This window comes from Equus caballus, chromosome 1, assembly GCF_041296265.1.
Source record: "Equus caballus isolate H_3958 breed thoroughbred chromosome 1, TB-T2T, whole genome shotgun sequence".
In the NCBI taxonomy this organism is placed as follows: Eukaryota; Metazoa; Chordata; class Mammalia; order Perissodactyla; family Equidae; genus Equus; species Equus caballus.
Genome location: NC_091684.1, coordinates 26681811 through 26694228, shown reverse-complemented (window position 1 = coordinate 26694228; position 12418 = coordinate 26681811).

Genomic DNA, 12418 nt, shown 5'->3' with positions numbered 1-12418 from the left:
GTCCTCTACTGCCATCACCTCTGAGTACCGGGTAGCAAATGGGAAGAAGGGAAGGAGAAGGAAGACTTACTGGAAGTTTCCCACCACATTTCTGTTACATTTCATGTGATCAGAACCCAGCTGCCTAAGGAGACCAGGCAATGTAGTCATTATTCCTGGAGAGGCTGTGTGGGAATAAATCTGAGGGTTGTGCATCTAAAGAAGAAGGGGGAGTGACTCCCGGGAGTCTGCTGGTGGTCTCTGCCATGGAGCTGATTAAAGCCCCTTCATGATTTGGGTAGACAGTGTCAACTGTGCCTTCTTACTTCTCCCATCACTGGGTGTCTAGGCTTGGGTCTCCTGGGGTCTTGGCTGACTTGGGCCCCTTCCGTATGCTGAGTGTAGAGCAGGGGACCAAGTGCTCAGTCTCACAGGGAGAAGGTAAAGAACCAGAGCAGACCCAAGCACAAACTTCTTAGATCAGGAAGCTAAAAGTCCTACTTGCAAGCTTGCTCCTATCTCTCCTCTTAGTTATGATGGGATATAGGTTGCCATGGTGATGGAAGATGAGGGAGCAGATTGTGGATGCTGAGGATGCTTTCACTTACACATAAAACTTTGTAAAGGTTTCCTCCAAGGAGCTGGAATTGAGATAAGGTGAAGCCTTCCCCTGGATGCCAGAGGGCTTGAAAAGTTTCCCAGGTTTGCCTCCACCAAACAGGTCTTGCAAGAAGCTGATGCCATAGACTGGAGGAGTCGCACAGCATTCCAGGAGGAGGAGTGATTCTGTGTAAATCCTAAAACACTGGAGCAACTGCCAGAGCTGTCCCGCTCTGGAGTTGAGAGTCAGGGCAAGAAGAGGGGTGGTGGAGAACACAGCCCAGGGAATGGCCCCGTCCCCTCCTCAGCAGCGGAGGGCAGATGGAGAGCCCAGACTCTGGCATCTCCTGGGCTTGAGTCCTTGCTCTATCATTTTCTAGTTATATGTCCTTGGGATAATTTCTTACCCTCTCTGAGCCTCTGCTTCCTCATCTGTAAAACACGGGTGATACCAGATTCTGCCTCGCAGGACTGAGGGAATTACATGAGGGAACAAGTGCGCACCACGTGCTTAGCCCAATGTCGGGCACCCCGTGTGAGTTCTATAAATGCTGGTTATCTTAACCGGGGTTTCCAGGTGACCTAGTCTTGGGGTACCTTAGTGCACAGAGAGTTACCGTCTTTCTGGGGGAATTAAGAAGCACCTCAGGAGTGAGGGAGGGGGTAGGGATGGAGGAGGGGTGCTGTGGCAAGCAGTTAAGGAGCCCCAGCCCCTTTGCGCCTGAATTATTCATGGAAACGGGCTTTGAGTAATTGGAAGCCATTTTTCATTATCATTGTTTCCCTTAGAAATGACTCCGTTGCTAAAGTCTGAGGCAGGGAAGTATAGTTGATTCAGCTTAGATTGCTTTCTTAAAAACTGCTTAGGGATGGCCCCAAACCACCGCCTCATGTTGGGAGGTGTGAATGCAAGGGCACATAATCCCATCTCGTTAATTACTTCCCAAAGTGAAAGAGGAGAGGAGAGGGGAGGGAGGACGAAGGGGAGGGGGGGAGGAAAGAGGAAAGAAGGAGGGAGCGGGGCTGGCAGGACGGCTCTAGAAGGACCTGGGGCCTGACAGGTGTGGGGTCAACCTTGGGGAGGAGGTTCCATCTGTCTGCCCTGACATGGGGCTCCAAGGGGCATCTCCCCATCTGTCCCTGTCTCCACTCCGACATTTTGTCCCCATTGAGGCATAGGGTATTGAAAAAAGACTCTATTCCACCATTGGGTTACCTTGGGCAAGCCCTGTTCCTTTCTTGGTGCCCCAGTTTCCTTTTCTGAGAAATTCTGCAGAATTGTTATGAAGGTTGAATGAGATAATGGACATGTTTTGCCCAGGACTGTGCATGACCTAAAGGAGACTTTGAAAAGCTGTTGGAACAGCCTTCCTCCAGTCCAGTACCACTCAGTGGAGATCCAGCCCTGGAGGTTAAGCTTTGCCGCTTTTCAAAAGGCAGAGGCAGGTGCCCCTGGTAAGGGGTCATGCCTTTAATCATAATAAACTGGTCATCTGTGGGGCAGGAGGGGCACTGGTGCTTATGTGTGTTGGGGGTGGGCAATAGAGGAGGTGAGGGTAGGGAGGCGGGGGGTGCTGTGGAAAGAGGGAGAAGGGCGCTTATAGTGGAGGCAGGGACAAACCTACACCTTGACCCTTTTGGCAAAGCCCAGTCTGAAGATACACACATATGCATATGTGCACACAAACACACGCACACACATACACGGACACATAAACACGCATGCACACCCACGCATGCATGCATTTGCCCAGTCTGGGTGTGTTATGAAGCCTTCTCGGACCACTCACCCCCATCTCCCTGCTCCAGCCCAGCTGAACCTGCTCAAGGCGGATGCATTCCTATCTGAGATGAGATGGAAGCAAAGGTGTCGTGTGTCAGTTTCTGGGAACCTTCCTTAAGACAGGTGGCACGTGCCCTCGGCTGTAATTTAATGGTCATCCGAGAGGTTTGCGGGGATTACTTCTGTCTCTCCAGCGAGTTTGAAGCTCTCTTAAGGAAAGGAATGCCTCTTCTACGTCACATGCCCTCCCTCCCACCCAGGGTCAAGCATGGGGCTCTGGATGGCGTTAGACTGCAATACTCCACAGGCCATTGATCGACTGACTGATGTAAGCAGACACCATCCAGTGACATGTTTTGAACCTGGCCAAGAATTCATCCTGGGGACCATCTGAGTGAAGGGAGTCCAGCACTGAAGAGAACAAATTGATCAAATTTGACAAAAGAAGACCAGCAGGGGCCCACCCTCACCCCATTCCTAGAAGCAGCCCTAGGCCTGGGGATCTGCGTCCATTTCTGTGCCAATTCTCCCCATTCCATTCCATGTGACAACTTCATTTCTAGATTCCCCAGTCCTCCCCTCACCCCCCTTCCTCGCAGAGGAAGCAGGTGAAGAGGTTGTGTATGCTTAGTAACCCTGGTGTTGGCCACTTGATGTCTTTGCCTGCAGAGGGCAAAGCCTTACCCCAGCAGGATGGACATGGGGGGCACTCAGCACCTGGAGGTCCTTTCTGGAGCCCTTGCTCTAGAAAATCTTGCAAAGGCCATGTATCACACTAAAGCAAGGCCTTTGGGTTGTATGCGTCTGGGTGCTCTTTGCTCCAGACAAAGGTTATCATACCTTCCCTTCCCTCTGCATGCAACCAAGATATGGGCGCTTCCCACCCAGACAGCCCTGGGTTAGCATCCCAGGGCTACTTCTGAGCTGTCACACAGCCTCCCTGGGGGTGCATTTTGCTCATCTGTGAAATCAGGGCCCTAGGGAAGACTTTGTTCTGGATGATCCTCCTTGCTAAGTGATTCCTTCCCTCTGCCATCCTCCAGGACTTATGGTCACCCACAGCCAGAGAGGATGCTTGGCAAGTGTATGGGCACCATCTAATTAAACTTCTTGTTACCCGTGGTAGAGTTTATTGATTGTCCTCCAATGTGTACTTTTCCTGTCTTTCACAGAACATCTGATTTTTGTCTGGGCACGTGGCCAACCAGAATAAAGACTACATTTCCCAGCCTTCTTTGTGGATAGGTGTGACCACATGACAAAGTTCTAGTCAGTGAGATGTAAGCAGGATTGATATTTGTCAGCTTAGAAGCACCTTCATTAAGAAAATGGGCACAGGCCTATTGCCCCTTCTTTTTTGTTTCCCTCTCTTGCTGCCTGGAAGACATAGATGTGATGGCTGGAGCTTTAGCTGCTATATTGGACCATGAGGATGAGGCCCACACTCTCAGAATGTTGAAGCAGTGAGCTGTCAGGAGCTTTAGTTCCTGAGGATTTTATGGAGCAGGACTGCCACACCAGCCTTAGATGTCCCACCTTTGAACTTGGATGTAAAAGAGAAACTTAGGCAAGCCAGCTCATCTTATACTCGCAGCTGACCCTAGTTACAACTAATCCATTAAGAACTCAACACATTCTTACCCCTAAGTACTTATTATAATCACTCGGAGGGAAGTTTAAAAAAATAACAATGACTCCCACCCCACCCCTCAAAAGACCTGGACCCTCTGGGAGAGGCGTCTGGGCAGCAGCACACTTTCATTTTCCCAGGTGATTCCAATGGGGCACCACGGATGAAACTCACTGCTCTGGGCTGGCCACTGCCTTTCTTCCAAATCTCTACTCCCAGCCCCGCAGAGTGCAGGCAGGGGCCCTTTTGAGGAGCTGCCTGATTCTATGCTCGTGGCGGAAGTGTTTTAGGATGGCGGTTCTTAAAAGTTGACCCCATGAGAAGCTCTGTGAAAAAGGCTTATGTGGTCAAATAGGCCTGAGAAACACATTAGCATCTTAAAGGCTCTGAGCAGTCCTAAGGCAAAGAAACATGGTTAACTTTGCTGAATCCAGTGTTTCCTAGATATATTTCACAAAGTTCTCCCCTCCTTTTCTTCTCTTTCTCGCACAATCCGTATTAAAGTCCTACAAAAGGATTTTTGTATGTTGGTTTGGGTGAAGGCGAGAGATGCAGCAAAGACGAGCTTTGGAACTGCTGGGTGGCCATAGATGGGTTCAGGGCACCCATCAGTCTCCTGAAATGATCGGAGACATTTCTATGTGGGTTCACCTTCTAATGGGGAGTAGAACACTCTAGAGGGTCTAACACTCATAAAAATTTAAGAACCACTGGCTCAGAGGAAACCAAGCTTCAAAGAAATTCAGAGGCTAAGCCAATCAACTTCTATGCCAGCCCACAAGTACCACGAGGCTGCTCTGAGGCTGCGCTACAGAAGATAAGATTCTGAATCCAAGGAGGTGATAGGCCTGTCCTTGGTTTTGGCTGGGCCCCTCCAGTAATTTCACTCTCAGCTCTGGGAGCTCCCCTGAAGAGGGACATTGACAAACCCAGGGCTTCCCGAGGGCTGGGGGAGCGGGGCTGGCGGAGGCCTAAAGAGCAGCTGGGGGAGGTGGGAACGTCTGTCGGGCAGGAGACAAGCTCGGTGGTTCCGTGCTTTTTCGGAAGGGGGCTCTCTCTCAGTGTGGCTTTGCTTTAGTTCTGGGGGAAGAATTCCTCCAACAGATCTCATCTTGTGTCTGACAGAACTCAAAGGGGTTTTTAGAAGTGGCGTTGGAGCAGGCGGGGACCCAGGTACCCCTAGGGGCCAGGTGTGGTGAAAGGGAGGGGTTTGAGACTCCGTTCTGGCTTATGGGGCTGCGTGGGTTGGGGGACACATTGGAAATGAAAAGTCAGGGCACATCGGGTGCAGATCCCACCCTGTGGGCCAGTTCTTCTGATGGGCGCCTCTGTGGAGAAGCTTCCATACTTAGGAAGATGGCCTTCGGGGTGTTTTGGAAGGACCCTGCCCACATTCCCTCCACTTGCAGGATAAGCCATAGGTCCTCAGCAGGACCAGCAAAGCCCACGTGGTCTGGCTCCCTCCCCCACTCTGGCCTCATGGCGCTGCCCCTGGCGTTCTGTGACTCAGTCACAGGAGTCTTCCTTCTGGTCCTGTAAGGCATTTCATGTCCTCCTGCCATAGGGCCATGGCACAGGCTGTCCTCTCTGCCTGGAATACTCGCTTCTGCCTCTTCTCCTGAGTGAATCCTACTCATCCTGTTGGTCTCAGCCCAGGACACCTCCTGAGAGAAGCCTTCCTGAGGACACTGCATTGCACAGCGCTGGGAGGCATCACTCGAAGGGTCTTTTATATGAGTGGCACCCCTTTGGGTACAGTCCCACAGATAGTGCTGTGAACAAGGGTGCGTGGAGCTGCTCGCTGCTGCTTGCCTGCCCTCCCCCACTAGGCTGATCCTTCCTCTTAAATGCTCTTTGTGGCCTATATCATAGTTATAATTTTACAGTTATTTGAGTTATTAGTTATTAAGGTCTATCTTCTCTGCTAGATTCAAGCTCCATGAAGGCAGACCTATGCCTGTCTTGCCTTGATACCTAGCCCAGTGCCTGGCACAGAGGGAGCGCTAAGCTAAGGTTTGTTGACTGACTAAATGAGTGAAACGACTGAATGATGAGAAGAAGCACTTGTGCTCTGTGCAGTGGGTATGCATGACACCCAAAAAAGCAGCCTTTGCTGGCCTCCCAGAAGGCTTCTTCCTGCCCTCCTTCCATGACAAAGGTGTCTGGTGTGCCCAGACTCTGTGTGTGTGTGTGTGTGTGTGTGTGTGTGGTTTGTGTAAAGCGTCACCAATAGGAAAAGAAGTTAAAGTATTAATCAATCTGAGTGGGGAAGCAGGGCTGTGTGGTTTGTTCTTTGCTGGCTTGTTCATTCATTTATCAACTAATAAGTGCACATTGTGTGCCAGCAAATGTGCCGGGCAATGAGAGGGGTTCAAGAACGGACAAGCCATCACCCTGTCCTGAAGGAACTCCCAGAATAGTAGGAGAAATAAAATATTTATAGCAACCACCACCCTAACAATGATAATACAACTGATGACTTTTAAACAGTTACTCTATGCCAGATCTTGCCATACACGCTTTAAGATATTGGCCCATTTACTTTTTTCAACAACTCTCTGAGGTAAGAATACTATTCCTATTTTATGGATTAGGTTAAGTTTTCACAGGGTCACACAGAAAAGTTTTATATTCTTAAACTCTATGCTATGTTGTTGTAATATAAAGTAGAGAGGGAGAAATGTCCACAAATGCACAAACAGCACCACAGGAGTTCAGAGGACGAGGTCCCATGTGAGCTCAGAAACCTGGGAAGGCTTTGTGGTAGAGTGACATTTGAGCTTGAAGCTCTAGGTAGAATTTTGAGAGCTGGGTGTTTGTCGGGGGCGGGGGGGCTGCAAGGCGGGTGGCCTGGTGGAAGAGTCAGGGGGAGAAAATGCATAGGGATGAGAAGTGGTGGAGGGTATCTGTGGGAGCAGGGGGCACTTCAGTGTGGCTGTATCCAAGGGTGTGTGACGAGGTGGGGGCAAAGAAGGCTGGAGAGCAATTGGGACCATCTGTAAGATCTCAGATGCCTCCAAAGGACTCATAGTGGGCTACGAGTAGGGGACAGAGAGAAAGACAACGAGGAAGGTGACGTGGGCCTGCTCTGGCCCTGTGCTTGTGGTTTGTCTGGTGTGGGGGACAGAGAGGGAGCTCGAACTCACCAGGTGGGGGCCAGCCCTGGCGTCTGAGAGCCCCAGGCTGGCAGTGAAGCCGCTACTTGGGGAAGGGGGACAACACCGACTAGAGTGATGCTCCTAGGTTACCCCCAGGGCTCCCTTGGCAAGGCTCCCCGTGGCTGAGGGGCCCAACCCGGATGGCCAGCTAAAGTCACTCAACAGACGGAGCAGTCCTCTGAGCCTGCTGGACCACTCCCCTGCAGAGCGGGCAAACCCTGATACGATCCTTGAGAATCCGTACTTTTCCCCTGCATAGTATTTACCCCTGTCAAGAGATTGCTTTGCTTGCTTTGACCAGTAATTTCCAAATATGCCTCAGTTATAGAGAGACAGAGAGGGAGGAGATTGTTACGTGACTGTATCGCTGTGTGGCGTGACGGCAGGAGAGGTCTCGAGAAGGCATGGCGGGGGCTGCTGAGGGCAGCAGAGAGAACACGTGAATTCCGTCATTGTAAGCGGAGATTAAACAGTTCAGAGGATGAGGCTTTGCTGCAGCCACTGGATTAACAGCATGTAGATTTCAACAATCAGTTGAGTTTGTCACCCCTGCCGAGAAACCTGGCTCTGTCAGGTGAGCGATGCCTGTGTTGCTGGAAATGGTTGAAAGTCAGGGAGGGCGATTTCCCACCTGAAGATGCTGCCCCTCAGAGAAGAATCACCCACTCCTGTAGCAGCAGGCTGGGGAGGCAGCCTGTCGGCAGGAGAGATCCCGTTGATTTCTTAAAACTGTGAATTTGAATTGATTGCCCTAAGAAAAGATTGACACTATTTCCAGGATAGTGACTGAGAGGAGCTGGCTCAAGAAGCAACTGCGTGCCCCACAGCATGCCCCGGAAGCGTCAGCCTTCCCTTGGGACCTCCTGAGTCCATTTATTGCCCTGCTTCCCTGGCCTGTCCTCCGCTGCACCCCCATCCTCCTGAGCAGCCTTTCTGCCTAAAGCGCTCCTCGTTTCTTGCCTGTCCTATTTCCTCTCACCAGCTCCAAACAGAATACAGACTTCCCCACGAAAAAGTCTGCTGTGCTCTGCTCCCTCCCCAGGGAGAGGACACCCTCTCTGCTCCTATAGGACTTCTTGCCTTTTCCTTGTGTGATAAAGTGGAGGCGGTTGTGACACGACTTTTTAGGGTGTAAGCTGCAGAAGGCAGACAGCACGTCTGGACTTCTGCCTGAGTCCTGCAGCTCGCAGTCCAGCTGGCCAAGTACCTTGCCCATGGCTACCTCTTCAGACACTGTCCCTTCATTCTTTGCTTGCCCATCACATCCTTTCACCCACAGCAGCCAACTCCCTGTCCCCCAATGTCCTGTGAACTTTCACCCCTCTGGATCATTCATTCGTTCCTTCATTCGTGCATTAAACATGTATTTTTTGAGGGCCTGCTCTATGCCAGACAGCTCCACATCCAAGACCCCAGCCCAGGGTAGGGGGGAGGAGGGGCTCATGAACCAGACCTGGCCAATCAGAGCATTCCATCCTCCTAGCCACAGAGATTAGTTACAGATGGGCAGGTGACACAAGGGCCACCATGGAAGCCCAAATCTAAGACTCATGTGGGAGCTCTGTGGGAAGCAGCCTGTGCTTTCCTGGGGAGTTGCTTACTAACAGATATCAGCCTGGAGCTGCTGGGCCGATGAGCAGTGAGAATCAAGTCCCTCCAGGGAGAGCAGATCCGAGAGGCAGAGAACTAGAGATTCCTGGTGACATCCATTGAGCACCTAGATCCAACCATGCCTGAACTACTCCTGGTCTTCTCAGTTGTACAAGCCATTCAGTCCTCTTTTCTGCTTAAGCCAGTCTCGACTGGACTTCTACAATGTGCAACCAGTGTTCTCACTAAAATAAAGGTAACACGTGGGCCTTTGGGAATGTGAAACCAGGTCTTTGTCCTCCTGGTTGTTCTAAGCTTGGGTCTAGAACATCCTTCACGTCCTTGCTGCCAGGAGCGTCTCGGGCGGTGGTGAGGGGTTGTTTGCTTGTCTGTTATCATCTGTGCCCGGCCTTCAGGCCGCAGTTGGTTGGAGCCTCCTGCTTCGTCTGGAAGCAGGCCTGAGACGGGTCCCCTCTCACACCTCCCGGAGTTCACGGGTTAAGAGCACACACATATCGAGTGATGGGCTCTGGACAGCGGAAGGGAGCCGGTTCAGAGACCACAGCTCCTTTCTGCTCAGCGTAACTAATAATTAGGTATCGGTATCCCCCAGGATTAGAACATAAACGGGGTTTCTGTTCGTATCGGATATATATTTTTGTCATTACTGCTGTTGTTTTTATACTGGGTTTTATTTTAGTTGCCATTTCTCTCCTGTCCCTTGAGATCCTGCGGTCCCATCGTCGCCCCAGGGACTGAGAATGTTCCCGCACATTTAATAAGTCTGCAGTGGGTGTATTTTTAGTTGGCTTGTTTGCCTGTCTTCTATCCCTGTTCCTCGTCTGATTGACAGCCGCTGGGTGAGAAGCGCAGGAGCATAACTCTGCTCCGGGAGAGATCTCGGTACAGCGGCTGGCTTCACAGCGCCCCGCGGATTATTTCTAGCCTGCGAGGGGGCATGGAGAGTTCCTTCTCTTTTAGCTTGCCTAGATCCTTTGTTCAAATGGACTGCGAGGAGGTAAGCTGGGCGTGGTTACCATGTCTCCGTGCCTAAAGGGTGAAAGAAACAGGGAGCATGGCTGTGCCTGCCAGAGCCCTCCCAGGGTCCAGGCTGCACAGCCTGCTGGGGAGAGGCGTGTCCACGGTGTGCGTGTCTCTGGAGGGAGAGGGGCTTCTCACAGCACAGGCCTCATTGGAAGACAGCCCTTGCTCTTGCTCGGGCGCCCCAGGGCCCTTTGCTATGGCAGAGACCTTAGGGTCTGGGCAGGAAATGGATGACACATTCACGTGGTGGGGGGGCTGTGAGGACAGTTTAGAAAAGGGACAGTTCACAGGGACATGAGCACGTTTGAGGGAACCAGTGAGGGACGTGAAGCACCTCCGGGTTAGTAACAGAAGAAACTGTCACCACGTTCGCCCCCACCCAAGACATGAAGCACTTACCACACCCTGGGAAGGCGAGAGGTGCGAAAAGGGCTGCCCGACAGCAGCTGTGGTTTCAGTAGAGGAACAGAGAGGTGCCAGCCCAAGGCTGGGCTGCGAGAGAGCCGCGGGAATGAAGACCCTGACGGCTCCCTCCTCCCACCCTCTGATCTCCCATTGGATCCTCCTTTTGGCTCCAGTGAGGGAGCCTCATGGAGGCAGTCCATGCATGCCAGCCTCCTGGGGGCACTAAGCAAGCCAGAGAAGGATGGAGAGTGGGCCCGGAAGGAAAAGCAGACAATATCCATCTCTCTAGTGCTTTCTCCGTATTTCAGACAGGGCTCTCTGGGAAACAGAGATCCACTCATGGTCACTTCAAGGAGAAGCTGGGACGAGACTGGAATCTCAAAGGTTGGGATGCAGGGGATGTGGAGTTTATGAAGATCCCTCATAGAGCTCCCCAAGGAGACTGTGTGCAGATGCCACAGGGGGTGGCAGGAGGAACAGATGATCTCCCAGGGCCCTCCCCACCCCAAGCTTGACTTTCAGCCTTGTGGGGAAGAGGCGATGCTGTCTGGGTTAGTACAGAGTCTGACATAGCTGGACTTTGCACTATTTGTGATGCTTACTGACTCCCCCTCAAAGTAAAAAGTAACGCACGCTCATTTCAACAGCCAACAGCACAGAGACCTGCAAAGGGAAAGTCACCTCCTTCCTCCGTCCCCAAACCCATCCCTCCAAACCTAGGAAACAAACATTGGCAGTTTGGTGTACATCCTTCCTTTTCTCTCTGCTCACTCAAACATATTTAAATGTTTATAAAATCTTCTAAATATTATTTTTTATTCAAAAATGTGATCACACAATGTGTATAACCCCACAATCAATTTTTTTCCACTAAAAGTGAAATGGATATCTTTCTAGGTCAATCAACATATATAGCTCCAACTCATCCTTTTTAATCACTTCCTAATATTTCATAATATCCATATATAAAGATTTTGCTAAAAAAATCACGCTTCTCTTTCAATGAGCCAACACAGAGTTCTTGATGATCCACGGGGTCAAATTGCCATAAATAAGACTCATTTTTGGTCTCCAGGTACTTCCAGTCCTGTTAGGGCTCTAAGATGTGATCGTGGGACAGGAGAACTCATAGTTCAACAGCCCACATATGGCACATAGTGGCCTAGATTCTGGATGTTTTGGGGGAAGTTGTGTGGGCTGAGAAGTCCTAGGAGGCCTCATGCAGGTACAGGAGGGGTGACCTGAGCTGGAACTTGAAAGAAGGGGAGAGTTTCTATTGCTACGGAAGCATGAGCAGCAACCCTAAGTGAATAAGGAAGATTATGAGGCGGAGGTTCTGCTGGGCCCATGCTGCAGTGAGGGAGCAGTGAGGGAGCAGTGAGGGAGTGACACTGTCTGGTTGCAAAGAGAGAGGAGTTACGTCACGCCAAGTTCTTGAAATCGGTTGGTTTTCCCCAAGTAGGTTAATTATCCCTCTTGCCCGTAATTCTTCACACTCTTGATTTGTGTAACAAACTATTTTCATTGAAAGCTCATATGTCAACTCAAGTCTTGTCTGTATCCAAATGATCACAAGTTTGAAATCAGGCATGTTTCTGTTAATGAGGTGTGACAGGATGTGCATGAGACAGAGAATACCATTGGGCTCCCCGGGTCTGTATCAAATCACAAGGGCATCTCGGCACAGGCTGCACGCAGTCCCCTGTGCAGGAAAGAGTTTTCTTCTGGGTGGTGGGGAGAGCAGCTCTGAAGAGCAGTGGGTTCCTCTGCCTTGTCCTGGCTTCCCTCCTGCTCTCCCCTTACCTTGGCCTCTACTCTTCTTCTGCCTCCTCTCTAGAGTCTCTGAGGGCATTCCCTCTGCTTCCAGGTGGGCAATCATTCCCTCTGGCTCCCCAGTTGTAACCCTTTCCCAGCAGTCTGGGAGATTCTTCTCCATACTTTCTCTTAATTTTCTGACCTCCTCATGGGGACCCCACCTCTTAAAGTCCTTGTCTAGGGCAGCAACACCTTGATCCAGCCTCAATTTACTTCCCAAGGTCTTCAACTTGAGGACGCATTTTCTCTTTGTACTCCTGGCCCCCAGCTCAGAACTCCTAGAACACTCCAGAATTCCTCACCTCCTTACATCTCTGTTGCTGTATGTAGTTCTTGACTCTTCCAAGGTTTGAGGGCATAAAAATTCACCACCCATCTCCAGTGCCAAGTTACACGTTATGAACTCTTCATTCA